The following is a 4,504-nucleotide window of genomic DNA, read 5'->3' as shown; positions in this document are numbered from 1 at the left end:
TCTGGCCCTCCACGTCAGCCGGATGGCGGGCAGTAGCAGGCGGCGCAGGCTGTAGGCCCGTCACGTGGGCTGGCAGCGCACGTGCGCAGTCTCGCTGCACCGCCCACCCTTCTGCGGCTGCCAGCAGGGTGGCCCCCACGCTCGAGAGCTCCTGCACAGCTCCCACGTGGGGGCTTCTCCCTGCATCACTGCACTCAGGTACCAGTCCCAGAGGCCTCCAGGGCCTCGCTCGCCCCGCGAGGTGTTCCTTCCCGGTGCCCGCGCTCCCCCGCCCGCGCAGCCTGTTTGCAGCGCGCCTCTTCCGGCCGGCCTATGGGGCGGAGCGCGGCGGGCAAGCCTCCGGGGCCGCGGGCGCCTGCCATGCTCATCACCTGTACCTGTGGGCGCGCCGGCCTGTCGCGCTCCTGCGCACCACGGTGCGGCAGCTGCACGCCTCACGCTGCTCCTTCACCTTCTGCGGCGCAGCGGCGCGGCCCGGCGGCTCGCGCGTGTGCCTGAGCCGTGGCGGCCGCGTCTTCTGCATCGGCGAGAGTCAGTGGGCGGGCAGGGGGCGCGGGGCGGGGCCGCAAGCGCCTTCGGCTTCGCGCGAGCCCCCGCTGAGCCTGGCGGGCGGGGCACGCGGGCCTGGGAACCCCGGCCTCCCCGCAGCGCCGCGCGTGGTGGGCGGCCTCTGGGGGACCTGAGCGCGGCAGGAGGCTGTCCCTGCCAGGGCCTGGGCATGTCCCATGCACTGTGCATCTTCTCGGCAGCCCGCTCTGCATCTTCAGCGCTTCGGCCGACGCTCGGTCTTTGTTTCCTGGCCTGGTACTTGGGATGGTGGCCACTGTCCAGCTGGCCCAGTCACCTACAGTGGCGTGGGCCTACCGTGTAATTGCTGTAAAAAATGTGCCCTTGCTGTGACAAGGAACGGTGGTTCTTTCCAGGCAGCTGTTTTGGGAAGTGGACTTCACAGTGCACTACTAAGCAAATTGCCATGGGCATCGCAATACCGCTTTCACTAACGCTGAGAAGAGTTTTGCTTTTAGTTTTTGCTTTTTCCTCTTCGTCTGGAAAGTTGGCTCACTTTCAGCATTAAAATGAGATTTAAAAAAATTATTTAAACGTAGGTAAAATCACAACACCCATGAGAGAATCAAAATCTTGTCTCAGTGTTGAACATTCTGTTGTGCCTGTGCTTAGGTGTGGAATGAAATTGTACCGGTAGCAAATAAAGGACACCCTAAGTTAAAAAATATAGTATACACACTGAACGGGTTCTCTCAGTTCTTCCTAGGAATGTACACAACGAGTACCACCCAAGTACCACCTGGACCCAAGGGGGGAAGTTCATTGCATCCAGTGGCCACCTTAGGAAACCTGGTTGAGAAAAATAAAATGAAGAATAATTACAGAGTGGATTTTACTATTGCAGGAGCTTCTAGACTTGATTTATTTAAAATATATTCTTTAGAGTTTAGAGTAAAATTTTTAACATACACGAAATTTGAGACGTAAATGTTTTAATTTTTTAGGCAGTTTTACTTCAGAACATTTTCATGATGTTATTGGGCCTCTGTTAACTAAATCAACTAATTTTTTCTGCTCTTGCCTACCCCTTGAGCCCTGGGCGATTTGATGCTTTCAGGGATTCTGTAACATGCTGTGCATCCGTTTTACACTGTTAGTTTTGCTGAGATATGGCTCCTCTGTTGGGGTTTGGAGCCTTTTTGTGGCTGGTGGTGGTGGTGGTGATAAGGCTTCCCCCAGAAGCCTTGGATTTTCATCCCCACCCCAATATGTTTCTTGTTTTTGGTAGGCTAAAAAACCCTTTTTAAACAGTTTTTTTTAAAAAATGCTTCCTAAAGAACAGCAAATTAATTTAAAAAGGCATTAGCCCACCAAAAACAAGGCACCAAAATCCAGAGATGCTCAAATCCCTTATATAAAGGGATGTGGTATTTGCCTACTATGCAAAAAATCTTCCTTATATTCAAATCTTTTAATTGATTTATTTATTTTTGGTGGTATTGGGGATTGAACCCAGGACCTTATGCATGCTAGGCAAGTACTCTACCCCTGAGTACATCCTCAGCCCCCAGATCAATATATATAATACCTAATATAGTGTAAGTGGTTGTTACTATATTATTGTTATTACCTAAACTGCATTGTTTAGCTAATAATGACCAAAAAAAGTCTGTTCTTGTTTAGTACAGATTTAATTATTTTTCTTTTTCTTTTTTTTTTTTTTTTTTTGTTTGAGTCCAGGATGTAGAACCACTGATAAGGAGGGCCCAGTGGGACCATATCTGATCTGCTGACCAATCTTGACTATGATCTCCTTTTAAAAAAGCTAAATTAGGGCAGAGAATGTAGCTCAGTGGTAGAGCACTTGCCTTACAAGCGTGAGGCACTGGGTTTGGACCTTAGCATCACATAAAAATAAATAACTAAGGATCGTGTCCATCTACAACTAAAAAGATATTAAAAAAAAAAAAGCTAAATTAAAATCACTCTTGAATTTACATTTTCTCTGAAACATGTTTGATGGCTTTTTTGCATATGGTAAGTTTCTTTCCCAGAAATATCTTATCTCTGTATTTGTTTTATTTTATTTTTTTTGCAATACTGGGCTTCAAACTCAGGGCCTCATGCCTGTTAGGCAAGTACTGTACCACTGAGCTATACCCTCAGCCCTGGGTTTGACTGTTTTGTGAGTTTCAGAAAGATTATGCACTTCCCAGGTCTCAGGGGAAAGAACAGTTTACTTCAGTATGAGTAATGCAAGCACAAAGGACAGCTGCCTTGTGTTGCCAGGCCTGGTGCCCGAGGGAATGAAGGACCAGGTCTTAAGACTGCAGTAGCCAGGCAGGCTCTTCCAGACCTCCTCATTCTTAAATGTGCCTCAAATGTGATTTGGAAAACTATGTGCTAATCTGTAAGCAATGGTGGTCAGAATTAATTGTGTGAAAACAAATATCCAGAGACTTTAAAGCTGTCAAGAGTCTCAAAGGGCTTTGGGGCTGTTTGAACAGTCACAGTTAAACAAGAAGCACAGGGTTAATGTCTGCAGAAGAGCATCAGATAACCTTAGGTAGATCTTACCTGGAATTGCTGAGGGGCAGGTATGTCAGGCATGCTGAGATAAGTGGCAGTTGTGGTTTGAAGTGACACTGAATCCTCTATGTTTCTCTTCCTCTGTGCAGTCCATTGATTACTTGAACAAATGGGCCCTGTTTCTTGTCTCTCCCTTTATACTTGAAGCAGAACACATAGCATTTGTGACAGAGAGCATTTGGGTACAAGCTGACAGTTTACAGAGACCATCTTCTGAAACAGTGAGTACTATGTTTTTTTTTTTCTTGTGTGTCATTTAGTTCTATATGTCTCTTAATCCTAACCAAGTTTGTTTTTTTTTTAATGAGTGATCTTCCCTAGCTTTTGTAGGTGTCTTGCTATCTTTTTGGATATTTTGGATTGTATCAAATGTATTGGTGTAATTTCTTTCACCTCTTTATTCTTATTTTAAATTAGAAAATTTCAAACCATGTGTATGACATTTTTTGTGGCTTACATTCTGTTCGTTTGGGACAGCATTGCTCCGTGCTCTCTTCCTGGCTAGTTGGTTTCTCCCTACATCTTCTCACTCCTGCAGACAGCCTGAATGGCTGGTTTACATCTGTAGACATCCCACCCTGAGGATTCTGAAAATATGTCAAACTCAGTCACATGTACAAACTTGTTTATGTTCTGTTTAAAAAAAAAAAAATGTGCCCAATTAACACCCGAATGTACTCTTCCTCTTACCTGCACCTAACTTTCACTGAGTTCCAAGTTCCACTGATGTCACTCCCCAGAGGTCACGGCTTTGCACCTTCATTGCAGCTGCTCCTGAGTTCACTGTCATCTTCAGTGTCTTCTCTTTACGCTGTAAAGATGTCTTCCTCTCCTTGGGTTTCCTCTCAATGGCCAGAGTCACCGTCCCAGACACACTTCCAGCTGGGACCCTCTTGTGGAAGCTCTGGGTGCTGGTCTGCTTCCCCTGTGTCTCTGATGAGTCGCTCTTGTCTTTCTGCCTTCGCCCACATGCAAGGCAGGTGCTCTACCACTGAGCTACAGCCCCAGCCCTTGTCATCACTTTTAAAGGGATTTTTGAATAATATTTATTCTCTTTACAGACTCAAGTGTTTTGAAGTATTTTTAAACTCTACTGCAGAGAATTTGCTTGATTATAATCCTGTGAAGAATGTGACCTCCTACTTGGTTTATGCTTGGTCCTCATCCGCTCATGAATTTGAAGTAATATAAATTCCCTTGAACCCATCCCTTAATATAGAAGCTGGAATATGTACCTGTGTGGGTCCTGCATGGAGTCCACCTACCTGCTCCCTCCCCTGGCTTCACCTTCCCTTCCCTCAGCTTCTTTTTAGATATGTAAGTTTACTGGATGAGTAAACACTACCTTCCTGAACACTTCTTATGTGTTATTAAGTGTATAAATATGTTAAGTTTTTCTAATATATTT

At 46.0% G+C, this 4,504-nt stretch overlaps 1 long non-coding RNA gene across 1 annotated transcript; it reads left to right on the top strand.

Moving 5' to 3' along the window:
- The first annotated feature begins 110 nt into the window (after positions 1-110).
- LOC144256271 (uncharacterized) lies at positions 111-4,298 on the top strand. The gene is made up of 3 exons (XR_013344049.1): positions 111-198; positions 3,186-3,317; positions 4,158-4,298. It is a non-coding gene; the product is annotated as an uncharacterized LOC144256271 (long non-coding RNA).
- The last annotated feature ends 206 nt before the right edge of the window (positions 4,299-4,504 follow it).

Source organism: Urocitellus parryii, chromosome 7, assembly GCF_045843805.1.
Source record: "Urocitellus parryii isolate mUroPar1 chromosome 7, mUroPar1.hap1, whole genome shotgun sequence".
Taxonomy (NCBI): Eukaryota; Metazoa; Chordata; class Mammalia; order Rodentia; family Sciuridae; genus Urocitellus; species Urocitellus parryii.
The sequence above is the reverse complement of the archived record's forward strand: the minus strand, read 5'-3'. Positions and strand labels throughout refer to the sequence as shown.